This window comes from Cervus canadensis, chromosome 20 (assembly GCF_019320065.1).
Source record: "Cervus canadensis isolate Bull #8, Minnesota chromosome 20, ASM1932006v1, whole genome shotgun sequence".
NCBI lineage: Eukaryota > Metazoa > Chordata > Mammalia > Artiodactyla > Cervidae > Cervus > Cervus canadensis.
Window position 1 is genome coordinate 19,631,729 of NC_057405.1, and position 20,931 is coordinate 19,652,659.

The 20,931-nt window shown below is 37.9% G+C and overlaps 1 pseudogene; it reads left to right on the top strand.

The window, feature by feature from the left end:
• Window positions 1–807: 807 nt before the first annotated feature.
• LOC122422547 lies at window positions 808–17,868 on the top strand (annotated as a pseudogene).
• The last annotated feature ends 3,063 nt before the right edge of the window (window positions 17,869–20,931 follow it).

Consider the following 20,931-nt stretch of genomic DNA (forward strand, 5'->3'; position numbering starts at 1 on the left):
AACAGTTCCACAATTTAATAGAGAAGCCTTGGAACAATTCTGCAACAGTTGCCATCTACAGTGAGGACTGATTTTTTGGTAAATTTACTTTTGGCTCTTGCAACATAAATAGTGAGATGAACAGATGTATATAAATTGACTTGAACTTATATATTAGAAGCAAATTGTTAATACTTAAATTATCACAATTAGAAACCCACATTCCAGGAATATTAAGCAGCATTTTAATGACCCTAATAAAAAGTCTACTATGGAAAGGAGAATTCCACTACCCTCATATAGTAACATCTAGAGGTTCTCCATAAGTTTTGTTAGTTAAAATTAAAAATGATAGAGAGATCTAAAGATACACCCAGAGACTGGTTCAAATGGAATGGTGGAATGGAAGGACATGCATTCATCCCTCCTGTGAGAACACCAAAATCACAACCAGGTGTTGAACAACCATTAACAGGAGAATGCTTGAATCCACCGAAAAAGACAAAGACAAAGGAGAGACTGCAATGGTGACGGTAGGAGGGGCACAATCATGATAAAATCAAATCTCAAACTCACCATGTAAGTAACCCACTAACTGGAGAATAATAATACAAAGAAGCTCCCCCACTGTTGTGAAGTTTCTGAGCCCCATATCAGCCTTTCCAGCCTGGGGATCCAGCAAAGGGACTGGGACTCCTCAGGGAACCTGACTTTGAAGGCTAGCAATATTTGATCACAGGACTTCCACAGGACAGGGGGAAACACAGACTCTACTCATGGAGGGCACAAACAAAATCCTGTTGGTACCAGGACCCAAGGAAAGGGACAATGACCCCACAGCAGACTAAACCAGACCTACATGCGAATGTTGGAGGGTCTCCTGTGAAGGCATGGGTCAGCAGTGTGGCTTGCTGTGTGGACAGGGACATTGGTGGCATCAGTCCTGGTAGATGCCCCCATGCATAGGCCCTCTTGGAGATGCTATTAGCCCCACCACTGAGCTGGATCACCTCAGGCCAGTCAACTAAGAGGGAGGGAGCACAGCCCAACCGATCAGCAGACAATTGCATTAAATTTTACTGGGTACAGTCCTGCTTACCAGAACAAGACCCAGTTTTTCCCACCACTAGTTTCTCCCTCCCATCCAGAAGCTTACACAAACCTCTTAGCTTCATCCACCAGAGGGCAGACAGAAGAAGCAATAACTACAATCCCCTAGCACTAGAATGAAAATCACATCACAGAATGTTAACCAGAATGAAGAGGCAGAGGGTTATATCCCAGGTGAAGGGACAATAAAAACCCCAGACAAACAATCAAGTGAAGTGGAGATAGGCAATCTTCCAGAAAACATTTCAGAATAATGTTAGTGAAGATAATCCAGAATCTCTGAAAAAGAATGGAGAAGATACAATAAAAGTTTACTTAAGGCCTAGAAGAAATAAAGAACAAACAAAGAGAAATTAAAGATAAACTAAAAGAAATCAATATCAAAATAACTGAGGTAGAAGAATGGAAAAGTGATCTGGAAGACAGAGTTGTGGAAATCACTACTGCAAAACAAAATATAGAAGAAAATGGAAAAAAAAAAAAAAGCAAACAAATAGAGAGACCTTTGGGACAACATTAAACTCATGAACACTTGTATTTTGAGAGTCTTAGAAGGAGAAGAACAGAGATCTAATTGCCAACATCTGTTGGATCCTTGAAAAAGCAAAGAGTTCCCGAAAAACATCTACTTCTGCTTTACTGACTATGTCAAACCCTTTGATGGTGTAGATCACAATAAACTGTGGAAAATTCTTGAAGAGATGGGAATGACAGACCACTTGACCCACCTCCTGAGAAATCTGTAAGCAGGTCAAAGAGAAAAGTTAGAATCGTACATGGAACAACAGACTGGTTTCAAATCGGGAAAGAAAGAAATCAAGGTTGCACATTGTCATGCTGCTAATTTAACTTATATACAGAGTACATCATGAGGAATGCTGGGCTGGATAAAGCACAAGCTGGAATCAAGATTGCCGGGAGAAATATCAATAACCTCAGATATGCAGATAACATCACCCTTATGGCAGAAAGCAAAGAAGAACTAAAGAACCTCTTGATGAAAGTGAAAGAGGAGAGTGAAAATGTTGGCTTGAAACTCAACATTTAGAAAACTAAGATCATGGCATCCGGTCCCAGCACTTCATGGCAAATAGATGGGGAAACAATGGAAACAGTGAGAGATTTTATTTTCTTGAGCTTCAAAATCACTGCAGATGGTGACTGCAGCTATGAAATTAAAAGATCCTTGCTCCTTGGAAGTAAAACTATGACCAACTTAGACAGCATATTAAAAAGTGAGACATTACATTGCCAACAAATGTCTGTGTAGTCAAAGCTATGGTTTTTCCAGTAGTCATGTACGGATGTGAGACTTAGACTATAAAGAAAGCTGAACACCGAATAATTGATGCTTTTGAACTGTGGTATTGGAGAAGACTCTTGAGAGTCCCTTGGACTGCAGGGAGATTAAACCAATCAATCCTAAAGGAAATCAGCCCTGAATATTCATTGGAAGGACTGATGTTGAAGCTGAAATGCCAATACTTTGGCCACCTGATGGGGAGAACTGGCTAATTTGAAAAGACCCTGATTCTGGGAAAGATTGAAGGTGGGAGGAGAAGGGGATGACAGAGGATGAGATGTTTGGATGGCATCACTGACTCGATGGGCATGAGTTTGAGTAAAACTCCGGGATTGATAATGAATAGGGAAGCCTGGCATGTTGCAATCCATGGGGTCACAAGGAGTTGGACATGACTGAGTGACTGAACTGAACTGAACTAAGAGGGAGAAGAGAGAGAGAAAGGATCTGAGAAAATATTTGAAGACATAATAGTTGAAAACCTCCCTACCAAGAAATAGGTTGATGAAATAGTCAAGAATATCCAGGAAGCTCTGAGAAGCTTCAGACTTCCAGACAGGATAAAACCAAGGAGGAACACTTCAAGACACATAGGAATCAAACTGACAAAAATTAAAGACAAAGATAAAATAATAAAAGCAACAAGGGAAAAATGGGAAATAAAATATAAGGGAATTCCTACAAGGTTATTAGCTGATTCCCCAACAGGTACTCTACAACCTGGACGGGAATGGCATGAGGTGTTTAAAATGATGAAAGAGAAGAAATTACAACCAAGAATGTTCTACCTAGTAAGACATCTCATTCAGATTTGATGGAAAAATAAAAAGCTATACAGACAAGCAAAAATTCAGCACCATCAAATCAGCTTTACAAGATATGCTAAAGGGATTTTTCTAGGCAGGAAACAGAAGAAAAGAAAAGAAAAAAAAAAAAAAACACACATCACATAAACCCAAAAGAATTAAGAAAATGGTCATAGGATCATGCATATTGATAATTACCTTAAATGTAAATGGATTAAGTGCAGCAATACAGATTGGCTAGGCAGATGAAAACATGTACATATAGGCACCTCCACTTACCACATCACTTTACTTAATCCCTCAAACTGCATGTGAGTTCCTTTTATTGTTAGGATAATCATGTTTCAATTGTATCTTCTATTTTCTGTCTCACTATTGATTGTGAAAACTTATAAACATCTTTTACCATTGTGACTATATAACTATTATTTGTTCAATACCTTTATATCATTATTGGCCAACAGACAAAAATGGAATTCTGTATCATGAAAATTACCATTTAATAGAAAAACTTGTAATCACTTTTTGAAATCCTGATGCACATTAGAATTATCTTGGAATATTTTGAAAAACATAAATGCCCAGGTATTGTTTGTCCTCCAAATTATTTTTGATATTAATTTCTTATTTTGATATTAGTTTCTCATTTTTATACTAATTCTTTATTTAAATATTTTCTTCTCTGCAATCACTCTCTGAGTATTTTCAGTCTTTTAAGTTTACTGAAGCTTTCAATAATTAAGTCAAAGATCTCTGTTGGTTATTGTCACATTGCACTTAAAATATGTAGGTTATTTTCAGTACATCTTGATATTGATTTCTAACATAATTCCATAGTGATAGGAGAGCAAAGTTTATATAATTTCAAAATCTTTAGACAGTGAATTTTTTGCACCTTGTTTTATGTTTCTAGATATGTTCCAGTGTCTATAGCTTTACAGTTTATGGTAACTTGAATAGAATTTATATTTTGCTGTTGTGTGAAAATTGTATAAATTTTAATTATGTTGAATTGGTTTGTAGCCCTTTTCAGGTCTACCATTTCCTTCTACTTTTCTGTCTATTCATTCTATTATTTTTTGAGAGTATAATATCAAAAATCCAACTAAAATCTTTATTTATCAATTTAAAAATAATAATAGTAATATATAGTGGAACTAAATATAACTTTGTTCTATATTTTCTAAGTCTCCTGCAATGTTTTAACATACCTTAGTAATTTAAAAAGTTTTAAATTAAAAATGATAGGAGAAAATTGATGAAGTGTGTGGCAATATGTGTGGGTAATCTAGATAGATGATAAAGACACTTCCAAGTTTCCCTAGTATTACATTATAATCAGATGAACCCATGAACAAATGCCTTTCCAAGTGATTCTCTAGATTGTGACTCAACTTCTGTGTCCTGTCTCTCATTTGGGGATTCATCATATGACATGGACCTTTAGCTTACACTGATATTAGATTTATCCTATCTGACTAAAGCACACTTCGTATATAATCAATTCACAAAAAGAGATTGCATAATGATTATTCTGTCTACTTTAAATAAAAATTTGAAATAAATTCTAGCTATTTTATTTAAGGCATGTCTTGGCAACAAGACTTTTGGTAACAGGCTCATAGACCTCCATTATCTTTAATTACTGGCCCTAACTTTCAGTTCTGTTCAGTTCAGTCGCTCAGCTGTGTCCGACTCTTTTTTTTTTTTTAATTAATTAATTTATTTATTTTTTCAGTGGGTTTTGTCATACATTAACACGAACTGTCCAACTCTTTGCGACCTCGTGGACGGCAGTATGTCAGGCTTACCTGTCCATCACCAACTCCCGGAGTTTGCTCAAACTCATGGAGTTGGTGATGCCATCCAACCATCTCATCCTCTGTTGTCCCCTTCTCCTCCTGCCTTCAATCTTTCCCAGAATCAGGGTCTTTTCCAGTGAGTCAGTTCTTCGTATTAGGTGTCCAAAGTATTGGAGCTTCAGCTTCAGCATCAGTCCTTCCAATGAATATTCAGGGCTGATTTCCTTTAGGATTGACTGGTTTGACCTCCTTGCAGTCCACTGGACTCTCAAGAGTCTTCTTCAACACCACAGTTCAAAAGCATCAGTTCTTCAGTGCTCAGCTTTCTTTATGGTCCAATTCTCACATCCATACATGATTACAGGAAAAGTCATAGCTTTGACTAGATGGACTTTGTCAGCCAAGTGCTATCTCTGCTTTTAGTACACTGTCTATGTTGGTCATAGCTTTTCTTCCAAGGAGCAAGGATCTTTTCATTTAATGTTTTTAATTAATTAATTAATTTCATGACTGCAGTCACCATCTGCAGTGATTTGGGAGCCAAAGAAAATAAAGTCTCTCACTGTTTCCATTGTTTCCCCATCTATTTGCCATGAAGTGCTGGGAACAGATGCCATGATCTTCATTTCTTGAATGTTGATTTTAAGCCAGGTTTTTCACTCTCCTCTTTCACCTTCATCAAGGGGTTCTTTAGTTCCTCTCTGCTTTCTACCATAAGGGTGGTGTCATCTTTGTATCTGAGGTTATTGATATTTCTCCCAGCAATCTTGAGTCCAGCTTGTGCTTCATCCAGCCCAGCATTTCATGTGATGTTCTGTGCACAGAAGTTAAATAAGCAGGGTGACAATATACAGCCTTCAGTTAAAAATAAATAAATTAAAAATGAAAAAAAAGTGTATATTGTAAATGTTAGGGAAGTCATCTGAAAACTTTAAAAAACATAAATGAAAAATAATCATAAAAGATAAAATAGAATGATTAAAAATGCTCACTTAAAACCAGAAATGACAAAAATAGAAAAAAAAATTAAACAATGAACAAATGCATGACAAAAAACTGTTAGAAATATAGCTATCTTTACCCAACTATAGCAATAGTTAATTTAAATATGAATGATCTAAACACACCATTTAGAAGATAGAGAAATTTAGGCTGGGTTTAAAAAGTAAAAGTAATACTAAAAGATCTACAAGAAACTCACTGCAAATATTGACTCAGATAATTTAAAAGTAAAGTAGATGGAGAAACATATGTAATTACTAACCAAATGAAACTTTGTACAACTATTTTAATGTCAGACAAAGCTATCTTTGTAACAAAGAAAATTAAATGTGATGGAGGAACATCACATAATGATAAAATGTTCAATTCTGCAAGAAGATATAATTATCAAATCACACAGTTACATAAAGCCAATACTTGGGAGAAAATCATCATTTTTATGATATCCATAAAATTTTCCTGTGAAATAACTATTGATTGATTAATTTACTTAACATTTGTTTCAAATGTTTATGCACTTGGTAATATCACTAAACTTTGGGGGAAAGTGCAGTAAAGGAAAAAGAAATAGGTAGAAAACAATACATAACTTAGCTGGCATAATAAAAATGTGTCAACTTCCTTTAGCAGTGTTTTGATTGTATTATATTACTATTTCTTTCTCCAAGAGGTGTCATATCTGTTCTATTTGATACTTTTCATGAAATTAAAAGATGCTTGCTCCTTAGAAGGAAAGCATATTAAAAAGCAGAGACATCACCCTACTGACAAATGTCCATCTAGTCACAGCTATGTTTTTTTTCCAGTAGTCATGTACAGATGTGAGAGTTGGATCATAAAGAAGGCTGAGTGCTAATATATATATATATACACATATGTTTTTGAATTTTGGTGCTGGAGAAGACTCTTGAGAGTCTGTTGGACATCAAGGAGATCAAATCAGTCCATCCTAAAGGAAATCAACACTGAATATTCATTGTTAGGACTGATACTGAAGCTGAAGCTCCAATATTTTGGTCTTCTGATGCAGAGAGCCAGTTCTTTGAAAAAGACCCTGATACTGGTGAAAATTGAAGGCAAAAAGGAGAAAACGGTGGGAGAGGATGAGATGGCTAGTTATAAAGCATGATTGACTCAATGTACATGAGTTTAAGTAAACTCCAGGAGATAGTGAAGTACAGAGAAGCCTGGCGTGCTGCAGTTCATGGCATCCCAGAGTTGGGCATGACTCAGTGAGTGAATAACAATGGCAATTTAGGCATGAGTTAAGAAATTTTATAGGTTCCAATTATTGAACCATGTGATACTAGCTAGTTTCATATTCTTATATTTGAATTATCCTTAATCAACTTCAATTCAGTTAAATTTTACTTTAACAATTTTAGATTTCAAACTAAATGCAATTCTTTAGAGATATCTTGTATATAATACAAGCATATTTTCCATTTTCCCGGATGTCGCTGACAGCCTCTAATGTGGCCCTCAATCATGTCCCTACATGGTATTGATGACTTTATACAATTCTCTCTAATTCAATATGGCCTGAATATCAGATCAGTTCAGTTCAGTTGCTCAGTCATGCCCAACTCTTTGCAACCCCACGGACTGCAGCACTCCAGGCCTCCCCATCCATCACCAACTCCCGGAGTTTACTCAAACTCATGTCCGTTGAGTCGGTGATGCCATCCAGCCATCTCATTCTCTGTCATCCCCTTTTCCTCCCACCTTCAATCTTTCCCAGCATCAGGATCTTTTCCAATGGGTCAATTCTTCACATCAGGTGGCCAAAGTATTGGGGTTTCAGCTTCAGCATCAGTCCTTCCAATGAATATTCAGGACTGATTTCCTTTAGGATGGGCTAGTTGATCTCCTTGCTGTCCAAGGCACTCTCAAGAGTCGTCTCCAACACCACAGTTCAAAAGCATCAATTCTTTGGCACTCAACTTCTGGAAAAGGGAATGGCAAACCGCTTTAGTATTCTTGCTTTGAGAATCCCATGAACAGTATGAAAAGGCCTAAATATAGTGACTCCTAAAAGAATAACATCCATAAAAGTGATGGATTGTCACTTACGATAGAGATGAAGTTACAAAACTAATGTAGCTTTTATCCTGGATGCACTTTCTTACCCTCTTACTGGCTCACTCTGAAAGCAGCCAGCTAGCATGTTGGGAAAACACCCTCTCTACCAATTAACTCTTCAAATGAGACTGAAGTCCTGGCTAAAAGTTTGAATCCAACATCATGAAAAGCTTTAAAACAGAGATTTAAACTAAGTCCTACACCACAGAAACTGTGAGATAATAAATGTTTGTTTTAAGTGGTCATATCTTGTGTTGCAGCAACAGATAATTCATATAATGGAATGTATAATCCACAAGAGCAATGAAAGAGTAACCATCATTGCTACAACTTCAATAATTTTACTCACCCTACCCAGTTGTGGAAAGGCTCTGTAAAAACGATCTTTAACTTGGATTTTGTAAAAAGAGTAAAACTCTGGGTCAGAGAACAAGAAATTTGAATTGGTAATATGTGCAACCAGGAGGGGCAGCCATGAGAAGATACCCCTCATCCAAGGTAAGGAGCAGCAGCTGTGCTTTGCTGGATCACCTGTGAAGAGATACCCCACATCCAAGGTCAGAGAAACCCAAGTAAGATGGTAGGTGTTGTGAGAGGGCATCAGAGGGCAGACACACTGAAACCATAATCACAGAAAACTAGCCAATCTGATCACAGGACCACAGCCTTGTCTAACTCTGTGAAACTAAGCCATGCCGTGTGGGGCCACCCAAGATGGTCGGGTCATGGTGGAGAGGTCTGACAGAATGTGGTCCACTGGAGAAGGGAATGGCAAACCACTTCAGTATTCTTGCCTTGAGAATCCCATGAATAGTATGAGAAGGCAAACTGATAGGTTACTGAAAGAGGAACTCCCAAGGTTGGAAGGTGCCCAATATGCTACCAGAGATCAGTGGAGAAATAACTCCAGAAAGAATGAAGGGATGGAGCCAAAGCAAAAACAATACCCAGTTGTGGATGGGACTGGTGATAGAAGCAAGGTCCAATGCTGTAAAGAGCAATATTGCATAGGAACCTGGAATGTTAGGTCCATGAATCAAGGCAAATTGGAAGTGGTGAAACAGGAGATGGCAAGAGTGAATGTCAACATGCTAGGAATCAGCAAACTCAAGTGGACTGGAATAGGTGAATTTAACTCAGATGACCATTATATCTGCTATTGTGGGCAGGAATCCCATAGAAGAAATGGAGTAGCCATCATGATCAACAAAAGAGTCTGAAATGCAGTAGTTGGATGCAATCTCAAAAATGACAGAATGGTCTCTGTTCATTTCCAAGGCAAACCATTCAATATCACAGTAATCCAAGCCTATGCCCCAACCAGTAATGCTGAAGAAGCTGAAGTTGAATGGTTCTATGAAGACCTACAAGACCTTTTAGAACTAACAGCCAAAACAGATGTCCTTTTCGTTATAGGGGACTGGAATGCAAAAGTAGGAAGTCAAGAAACACCTGGAGTAACACGCAAATTTGGCCTTGGAGTACGGAATGAAGCAGGGCAAAGGCTAATACAGTTTTATCAAGAGAACTCACCGGTCATAGCAAACACCCTCTTTCAACAATACAGGAGAAGACTCTACACATGGACATCACCAGATGGTCAACACCGACATCAGATTGATTATATTCTTTGCAGCCAAAGATGGAGAAGCTCTATACAGTCAGCACAAACAAGACTGGGAGGTGACTGTGGCTCAGATCATGAACTCCTTATACCCAATTCAGACTTAAACTGAAGAGAGTAGGGATAACCACTAGACCATTCAGGTATGACCTAAATCAAATTCCTTCTGACTATACAGTGGAAGTGAGAAATAGATATAAGGAACTAGGTCTGGTAGACAGAGAGCCTAATGAACTATAGACAGAGGTTCATGACATTGTACAGGAGACAAGGATCAAGACCATCCCCATGGAAAAGAAATGCCAAAAGGCAAAACGGCTGTCTGAGGAGGCCTTACAAATAGCTGTGAAAAGAAGAGAAGCAAAAAGCAAAGGAGAAAAGGAAAGATATTCCCATTTGAGTGCAGAGTTCCAAAGAATAGCCAGGAGAGATAAGAAAGCCTTCCTCAGCGATCAATGCAAAGAAATAGAGGAAAACAACAGAATAGGAAAGACTAGAGATCTCTTTAAGAAAATTAGAGATATGAAGGGAACATTTCATGCACAGATGGGCTCAATAAAGGACAGAAATGGTATGGACCTAAAAGAAGCAGAAGATATTAAGAAGAGGTGGCAAGAATACACAGAAGAACTGTAAAAAAAAAGATCTTCATGACCCAGATACTCAAAATGGTGTGATCACTCACCTAGAGCCAGGCATCCTGGAATGTGAAGTCAAGTGGGCCTTAGAAAGCACCACTATGAACAAAGCTAGTGGATGTGATGGAATTCCAGTTGAGCTATTTCAAATCCTGAAAGATGATGCTGTGAAAGTGCTGCACTCAATATGCCAACAAATTTGAAAAAACTGAGCAGTGGCCACAGGACTGGAAAAGGCCGGTTTTCATTCCAATCCCTAGGAAAGGCAATCCCAAAGAATGCTCAAACTACCGCACAATTGCACTTATCTCACACTCTAGTAAAGTAATGCCCAAAATTCTCCAAGCCAGGCTTCAGCAATTCGTGAACCGCGAACTTCCAGATGTTCAAGCTGGTTTTAGAAAAGGCAGAGGAACCAGAGATCAAATTTGCCAATATCTGCTGGATCATTGAAAAAGCAAGAGAGTTCCAGAAAAAAACATCTATTTCTGCTTTATTGACTATGCCAAAGCTTTCAACTGTGTGGATCACAGTAAACTATGGAAAATTCTGAAAGAGATGGGAATTACCAGACTACCTGACCTGCCTCTTGAGAAACCTGTATGCAGGTCAGGAAGCAACAGTTAGAACTGGACATGGAACAACAGACTGGTTTCAAATAAGAAAAGGAGTATGTCAAGGCTGTATATTTTCAGCTTGTTTATTTAACTTATATGCATTGTACATCATGAGAAACGTTGGGCTGGGAGAAGCACAAGTTGGAATCAAGATTTCTGGGAGAAATATCAATAACCTCAGACATGCAGATGACACCACCCTTATGGCAGAGAGTGAAGAGGAACTAAAAAGCCTCTTGATGAAAGTGAAAGAGGAGAGTGAAAAAGTAGGCTTAAAGCTTAACATTCATAAAACTAAGATCATGGCATCTGGTCTCATCACCTCATGGGAAATAGATGGGGAGACAGTGGAAACAATGTCAGACTTTATTTTTTTGGGCTCCAAAATCACTGCAGATGGTGACTGCAGCCATGAAATTAAAAGACATTTACTCCTTGTAAGGAAAGTTACGACCAACCTAGATAGCAAATTAAAAAATGGAGACATTACTTTGCCAACAGAGGTCCGTCTAGTCAAGGCTATGGTTTTTCCAGTGGTCCTGTATGGATGTGAGAGTTGGACTGTGAAGAAAGCTGAGCACTGAAAAATTGATGCTTTTGAACTATGGTGTTGGAGAAGACTCTTGAGAGTCCCTTGGACTGCAAGGAGATCCAACCAGTCCATCCTAAAGGAGATCAGTCCCAGGTGTTCATTGAAAGGACTGATGTTGAAGCTGAAATTCCAGTACTTTGGCCACCTCATGCGAAGGATTGACTCATTGGAAAAGACCCTGATGCTGGGAGCGATTGGGGGCAGGAGGAGAAGGGGATGTCAGAGGATGAGATGGCTGGATGGCACTATCGACTCGATGGGCATGAGGTTGAGTAAGCTCCGGGTGTTTGTGATGGACAGGGAGGCCTGGCCTGCTGCGATTCATGGGGTCGCAAGTGTCGGACACGACTGAGAGACTGAAGTGAACTGAACTGAACTGAATATGTGCAACTAATAATTAACATAATGGGAAAAGATAGATATTATAGTCCTCTTTATTATTTGAAGTTCATGGAGCACAAATGACTAGTGTATAGTAAAATGCAAAAATTGAAATCCTCAGCAATGAATATAACTTGAAAATCCTCTCTGCATGTAAAATTCAGTTTGGTATCAGGTGGCTGAAAACCAGATATTAACTGGAATCTATCTTCCCATTTAAATACTTCTGAATACATCTTGTAGAACTTCAAAGTCATTTGTGTGCAAAGAGTTTATGCGTGCTAAGACACTTTAGTTGTGTCTGACTCTTCGTGAGACCCTACATAGCCTGCCAGACTTCTTTGTCCATGGTATTCTTCAGGCAAAAATATTGGAGTGGATTGTCATGCTCCCCTCCAGAGGATCTTTTCGACCCGGGGATCAAATCTGTGTCTCTTATGTCTCCTGCATTTTCAGACTATACATATATATTACTTATAATACAGATGATGCATGCATATTTCTAATACTTCTGACTTCTAGAATCATTCATGGTTCCCATACATGATGCTATGGTAAATAGATAGTAATGTTCTCTTTTCTTCATCAACAGCAGCAAAACAAATTTAAGTGAATTTAGTGCCCAAAAGGAAAGTTGCACAGATAAATTTCCACTGATTATTGCTTTCTTTTTGAATTCCAAATGTTTATTTCACCTTCTTCCACCATATGATTATTTATTACTTATATAGAAAAAAAGTAAGTTTTTTTTTTTTCTTAAAAGAGTAACAGAATGAAGGAAATAAAAGAGGCAGGAATATATCATCAGATATTTATAGACACACCACTGTCGAGAATGAATACCAGTGAGAGACAATGGAATCTATTAATAAGTATCTACAGAATCTTTACCCATTACCCAGAACTAGGGTGAAATCATTGAAGAATGTTTTACTTTTGTTTAAAATTCAAGGATAAATTAAACACACAGTGGTTAAAAAAAAAAAAAAAAAAGATTCTCTCTTGATGTATCTTAAAAGCAGTGCAAAATTAGAATCAAGCCAAGTCCTAATGCATGAGTTCTCAAAAGACAAGTCAGTTGTGAATAGAAAATCAGAGATGGACTGACTGGTAGCTAGAGTTCGGATCACAAATCTGTCTTGTATTTTTTTCCAGTCTCCATAGTCCTGAGACAGAGGAATGTTGGAAACATAGAAGTACCCTGGGTGGAGATGGGCTCTGAAAGTAAAAACAATGTGATTCAGTAACGTCGTTAATTGTAAACTACTATAATAATGAACATTTCATTGACAAAAAACACATGCATTTCTCAGCATGCAGTGATGGTTAGAAGTGGCCACAGGACTGGAAAAGATTAATTTTAATTCCAATCCCAAAAAAGGGCAGTGTCAAAGAATGTTCAAACTACCCTACAATTATATTCATTTCCCATGCTAGTAAGGTTATGATCAAAATCCTTCAAGCTAGGCTTTAGCACAATGTGATGTGAGAATTTCTAGGTGCACAAGTTGGATTTAGAAATGGCAGAGGAATCAGAAATCAAATTGCCAACCTTCATTGGATCATAAAAAAGCAAGGGAATCCCAGAAAAAAGAAAAAAATCTTATCTGCTTCATTGACAACATTAAAGGCTTTGACTGTGTGGATCACAACAAACTGTGGAAAATTCTTAAAGATGTGGGACTACAGTACAACCTTTTCTGTCTCTTGAGAAACTTCTATGCAAGTCAAGAAGCAATGGCTAGAACCTTACATGGAACAAATGACTGGTTCAAACTTGGTAAAGGAGTATGGCAAGGCTGTATATTGTCACCCTGTTTATGTAACTTCTATGCAGAGTACATCATGTAAAACGCCAGGCTGGGTGACTCACAAGGTGGAATCACATTTGCCAGGAGAAATATCAACAACCTCACATATTCAGAAGACACCACTATAATGTCAGAAAGTGAAGAGGAACTAAAGAGCCTCTTGATGAGGGTGAAAGAGGAGAGTGAAAAAGCTGATTTAAAGCTCACCGTTCAAAAAGCTAAGATCACTGCATCTGATCCCATCATTTCATGGAAAATAGAAAGGGAAAAAGTGGAAACAGTTACAGATTTTATTTTCTTGGGTTCCAAAATTACTGCAGATGGTGACTGCAGCCATGAAATTATAAGATGCTTGCTCCTGGAAGAAAAGTTATGACAAACATCAAGAGCATATTAAAAAGCAAAGCTGTCACTTTGCTGATAATGGTCCATATATTCAAAGCTGTGGTTTTGCCAGTAGTCGTGTATGGATGTGAGAGTTGGACCATAAAGAAGGCTGAGCACTGAAGAATTGATGCTTTCAAATCTTGGTGCTGGAGAAGATGCTTGAGAGTCTCTTGACAGCAAAGAGTTCAACTCAGTCATCCTACAGGAAATCAACTCCGAGTATTCATTGAAAAGACTGATACTGAAGTTTTAATACTATGGCCACCTCATGCAAACAGCCAACTCATAGAAAAAGACCCTGATGCTAGGAAATATTGAAGGTCAAAAGAGAAGAGGGCAGTAGAGGATGAGATGTTTGGATAGCATCACTGATTCAATGGACATGAAATTGAGCAAATTCCAGGAGATGGTGAAGGACAGAGAAGCCTGGCATGTTGCAGTCTGTGGGGTTGCAGAGTCACACATGACTTAGTGACTGAACAACAATAGTAATGGTCTACTAAGTTTAGAACTTAGTAGAAAGTATTCAGAGTCATACTGGGAATAAAAGGTGTGATTGTCCAATCCAGTCAGTGGAAACTAAAACTTAAAGATTTATAAGATCAAGTATACAAATTGCAATAATAAATTAGCGTCTAGAAGCAACAATTACAAAATGAATTAACACCACAGGTGGTTTCTACCTGTCCTAGGCATTGATAGCTTTGTTTAGAAATATACTTTGTTTCAAATATACTTAAAGTAATCTCTTAATGCTTTAATAAATTAATAAAAAATGCTTCTTTTCTTATGAAAGGTTCCATTTGCCTGTGAACGGCGGTCAACTAGAGCATCTCCTTGGCATCTCAGATCCATCCTACAGCTAGATATGAGTGGTTTTATTCAAGCCTTTGCTGTATTGTGTCTGCCTCTGTCTCAAGCTCTTTGAGGAGCAAAGGCCATGTGGGTGGGGATGAATGATGTGCTCTGTCCAGCCTCTGCCTTTCTCTCCTCTTCCAGCCTTTCTGTAGAGGGTCAAGTGTGGGGCAAGCTCTCCCTACTCTTCATGTCCTCTCTACTACAAGGTAGGGGGCCCTCCAACCTCAGAAATGTGGCCTTCTGGTGTTTTGGCCTCAAATTTCCTTTTTTTTTTTTGCCTATCCTGGTGCCAAAATTTTATATAAAATTCATTATTTAGAATGTCTATATCCTGAAATAATTTATAGTTAAACCAAATACATTGTAGGGATTATTGGTGCATTTAGGCAAGTACCCAGCCTGACAAAACCACTTTTAAAGACAGTTTAGAATATCCTGTATTAGAAAATTATGTAAGAATTTATATTATTATATTCCCTAAACATAAACAATTGCATTTACTACATTAGAGATCTCTTTTTAAAGGCTACCATTTCCTGAAGATTTTCTATATCAGAGGCTTCATAGATGTTTCCTCTCCTAGAGTACAGGATTTCATGAACTAAAATAAATGTTCAATGTGTGAGTTGTGAAGCTGTATTTGGAGCTTACTGAGAATTATAACCTGGGAGGCAAACTCTCAGATAGCTTTGAGGGACTGCTCCAACAAGACAGGGCATGGTCATTGGTACACATGACTTTGGTGAAGGAGGGTACATGCAGTCAACACCCATTTTAGTTGAAGGTTGCTGCTAATTACAGGGAGCACATGTGTCCATTAACAGTTTTAGTGCTTTTCTAGACATGAGAAGATTCAAGAAACTGGGCTCATAAAAATCTCCTGAAAATATCTAAGTATCTGAAGGTCTGTTCTGTCAATTTTTCCCAGAGTACAGAGTATCTCATTCTTGACCTCCACCCAGAAGTCCTTTCAGGGAGTGTTGAAGGTCAGTGGCTGCACTGATTGGTGACTTAATACTTATAGAACCAGAGAGCAAGTGACAGTCTTTAGTTCACGTTTGGTAGTATTTTAATTTTAAAGTTTAAAGGAACTCAGTGTGGTTATTAACTAAAATTACAAGTTTATTTGAAGAGGTAGGATTTAAACTCAGATCTTCTCTCTAAAGCCTGAGTTTTTTTCTAAATACCACTGAAAAGAAAAGAAAATAGAACAAAACAAAATACCACTTAGAGATTTAGTCCACCATGTCAGGATTTGTAATACTATAATTATGTTTTAACCTATGAAGAAATTTAGAGAACATAGGACATGAGAGAGTGAAACTAAGTTATTTTAAGATTATCTGTGTTTAATTTGAGAAATTGAACCAATTGTATTGCATTGGTCAAAAAATAGACACATTCCATTTTCACTTAAAGTAAAAAATTTAAAAACATATATTTCATTTTCACGAAGAACTTTCTTGAACCATTTCCTCACAATTCTGTTCCACCACCTACTGCCATTCTTTGGGAAACTTCATAACGCCATTCTCCCAGAACTTTTTCTAACCTTTTTTAAGTAAATAACTGTTCCAGGTATCTTTTCCAGTCTTCCAGGGAATTTAAATGTTTTCCATCAAGATAATTTTGTAAATACTAAAATAAACAACCCTCTAGCGCGGGTGGTGAGCGCGGGGCCAGAGCGGGAGGCGGCGGCTGCAGCGCTTCGAAGGGCTGCACTGGCTCCTTCCGCAGCTGAGTCTCCATCCGCGCCCCTCGCTGTCCTTGGGGCGCCGGATGCTCCAGGCTGGGCAGAAGCTGCGGCCTACCCCGGCGGCCGGATCCGCGTCCCGCCTCAGCGACCAGATGACACGGAGAAAGGAGGAGCCAGAAGCACCTGTTGGCCGGCGGATGTGGTGGTGCAGTGGGAGCCATTCTAACATGGCCGCCGGAAGTTGTGAAAACACGGCCGCAGTCATCTGCTGTGACACCTTGTATCTCTGCAGTTCAGCTGAGCACCATGGCCGGAGCCAGGGTCAATGGAGTAGTGTCTCCTGGACCTCTCCATTGTCTAAAGGTGATCTTGGAAAAAGAAGGGCCTCGGCTCCCTGTTTGGAGGATTAGGCCCCAATTTGGTGGCAGCGGCCCCTTTCCAGAGCAATATACTTTGCTGCTTATTCAAACTGCAAGGAAAAGTTGAATGGTTTATTTGATATTGATTCTACCCAGGTACACATGATTTCAGCTGCAATGACAGGCATTTACTGTATATTTCTTCCCGAGAAAAGAGTGAGATCGTGTCATCTCATGCTCCCCATCCGTAGGTCACTTCCAGCATGGACTAACTTAAACCTCATTTTACTGCAATCACAGCGACCAACCCCATTTGGCTTACAAAGACTCGATTACAGCTTGATGCAAGGAACCGAGGGGAAAAGCGAATGGGTGTTTTCCCGGGGTGTCTCTATAGTGTGTCAGACAGATGGACTTAGATGATTTTATAGGGGCATGTCTGCTACATATGCTGGTATATCAGAGACTGTTATCCATTTTGCTATTTATGAAAATATTAAGCAAAAACTACTGGAATATAAGACTGCTTCTACAATGGAAAATGAAGAAGAGTCTATAAAGAAGTGTCAGATTTTGTGGGAATGATGCTAGCTCAAAAACGTGTGCTGCAAGTATAGCATATCCACATGAAGTTGTCAGAAAAAGACTGTGTAGAGGCAACAAAATATAGATACTTTTTCTCAGACATTATCTTTGCTTGTTCAAGAAGGTGGCTCTGGTCTCTTTACCGTGGTCTGACAACTCATCTGGTGAGACAGATTCCAAGCACAGCCATTATGATGGCCACCAATGAGTTGGTGGTCTACCTGCTCAATGGATAGCACCGCCAAACTTCTGTGCTATAAAAAGGGAAGACCAAAGGAGAAAGTGGACCATGGAGTACCAAAGCCAGCATGGTGGACAGAAGGAAGAGAGTGTGGGAACATGGAACTGTGTCTAAGTGGAAGTTTAGTTGTAGGAATTAAAGTAATCGTAAACACAATAGTCTTTTTAGTAATGTGAAAAAACAAACAAATATGGCTGCCTCCAAGAAAAAGCCTTTAGAAGCACTCTTTCCTCAAAATTGCCATTTTCTCTATCATGTCCACAGGATACTGTTGGCGTTTTGTTGATTTATGGCAACCAGAGTACAGTGTTTATTCCATGAGCACTTTTCCAGTCTTCTAGACAAAGCCATCTGTAACTATATACTATACTATAACTATCCAAAGAAAGTGTTAACAGTCATAAATTTCTAACTTCTGGCTTCAGTATAGTTCCCATAAAATTAGAAAGTAACAATACTAGTATTTGCATTTCCTTGAGAGGTCCTGGCACTGTGTTTTAAAGTTAATTGTTTGGTATTAGTAGCCACTGTTTTTGACAAATAAAGTAGTGTCCAAATATTGTGCTTACTTTTAGCTTTAAAATGTTTTGGTTTCCACTGCTCACAGGTGCTTTATGTTTGGCCCAATGTGAACACTAAAATTGTTTAATGTATCAACTCAAATGGTAATAGTTTGGGACAGAATAAGCCTGTAAAATGTTGATTCTTGGCCATTTTGATAACTTGAGCATATCCTCTTATCTTTTCTAATCTAATGATACGTGAATGAATGCAATGTCTTTTCAGTGACTTACTAATTATGAACTTGAATTATCATCCGTCATAGCTAGGTATCATTTCCTTAAAGTGGAAAAAAAAGTACTGCTTCTGAATCTTTCTCTGGTTTCACTTTAAGAATCTGAACTTTTGGATTATTTCTGGAAGATCTGCATACATTGCTTTTATTTAGTAGAGAAAATGGTAATTTTCAGCTTTAAAAGGTGCTTTTCTTTTTAAGGAAACATTTTAAGTATCTGGGGCAGCATAAACATTCATAGAAGAAGGGCCTCTGTTATTTGATCGAGTGGGTAGGGATCCTAATTGACTTGTAGTTTTATAAGTGAACAAACTAATTTGGATGAGAACTTTATTCCATCCTAATTTCTTGAATGGTAAATCATAAAAGAATGATGCAAGTTAATTCAGATTGTGTTAACAGAAGAGAGCTTTTACATTCTGCTGTTGAGTTCAACTGCACCTTTTAATACTGTAAGTGATTTATATGTTTGGCCCTTATGAAGATATTTGCTGTAAGTCTATAATATTAAATATTTTTGCTTATGGATGTTGCTATACTGGTATATGAAGCTTGTACCACTAAACTCCAGTGTGGTACTCGTTTCAGTATACAGTAACTGTACATTGTGTGCAATGGCTTTATCTTAAGAACAACTCTTTGTGAATGCACTTTGTGGCCTTTTGGGGGGCTGGGGGGCTGTGACCAGGAGAGAATTCCCATGTTAGATTATTTTTTAAAACACTGCTTAATGTATTTGGCAGAAACAGTATTCATAACATTTTTTTTTCTGGAATTTAAGTGTATTGTTTGGAGGATCTTTAATACAAATGTTTCAAGAATTCTTATGTGTACTGCAGTGCCTCAAAATAAAATTCATATTATGTCATTGCAAGCTTTCTCTGCTGTCACCAGTGAAACACAGTGCCCTGTTGAATTCTTCCACCTTCTTAATTTCCTTGTAATCAACAGTAACTGGATGTTTTTGAGGTGCTTCAAATGGAATTACTATTCCAATCTATTTGGAGACCAAAGGCAAATTCAGTTTCATTACCTTTGGTATTATTCATATCTTTTATGGTGAATTTCAGCTTTGACATTTATTGTGAGAAACATGCCAAAAAAAGAAAACAGTAATGGAGTTTATAACTTCAATCTGTAGAGAAAGTGTCAACCTATAGTGTTTTGATTTTCAGGTGCCACTTATACTGCCTAATACAGTGTCATTTGCCTTGTGAAGATCTGTAAACATTAGTTGTTTTGAATGTGCAAGAGACTCTAATTTTAGTGGTCTGAATACCCCACAAACGGCTAAGAATGATATGAAAACCAGCAACTAAGGAACATCTTAATTGTAGCAAATTCATAACAAGTGTCCTTCAAGGATGAACTCATATTCTGTTCCTGTTTGTATTTGTATTGACCTTTTAGTGCATTATATTCAGCTTTTAAAAGTGAGTATATTTCTGTGCTGGAAGTAAAGGATCTTTATCTCAGACTTTGTTTCTTTGTGCAACAACTGGAAAGGAGTGATGACGTTTAATTGTTTTGCCCCCTCAAAAGTACAATCTATTACAGTTTACTTTATGTATGACAGAGATGATTTTTAAAAATACTATAAAAATAAAATAAACAGACATCTGAGGTGGTGAATATAGGGAATGAATCAGAACTTTCAAACCAAACTGTAATAGCTTTTGCCCAGTTATCAAAGAAACACGTGGTCTGTGATATCCTGATGGAAGATTATGCATAAAGTTGACTAACCCCAGATGCTTTTTGTTGAGTGCTGCCTACAGTTGGTCTAACTGGGAGTAGTACTTGGAATTAGTTGTTTGGTTCTCCAGAATGAGTTCATAATAGAGGATTCCCTTCCAATCCCACCATATACACAACATCACCTTTGGATGAAGACCAGCCTTTGGTGTGGCTGGTGGCAGTTCATTTCCCTTTCTCCATGATCTTGTCCATTCCACATAATTATACAGTATCCACCTTTTATTGCCTGTTATGATTTGTTTTAAAAATGGAACATTTTTGTTACATTTAAGTAGAGAATTGAATGCAGAAATATGATCAAAAATATTTTTTTGTTTGTTTTTGTTTAACTTATGTGGAACCCAAACATCAAAGCAATTAGCATTACTAAGCTGGTGGAAATAATTTTCAGCACTTGATTTGGATATTTTGAGTATGTCTGCTATCTCCTCCATGATGTAACACTGATTATACTCAAATATTGTCTCAGTTGAATCATTATCAAATTCAACTGGTCTAACCAAC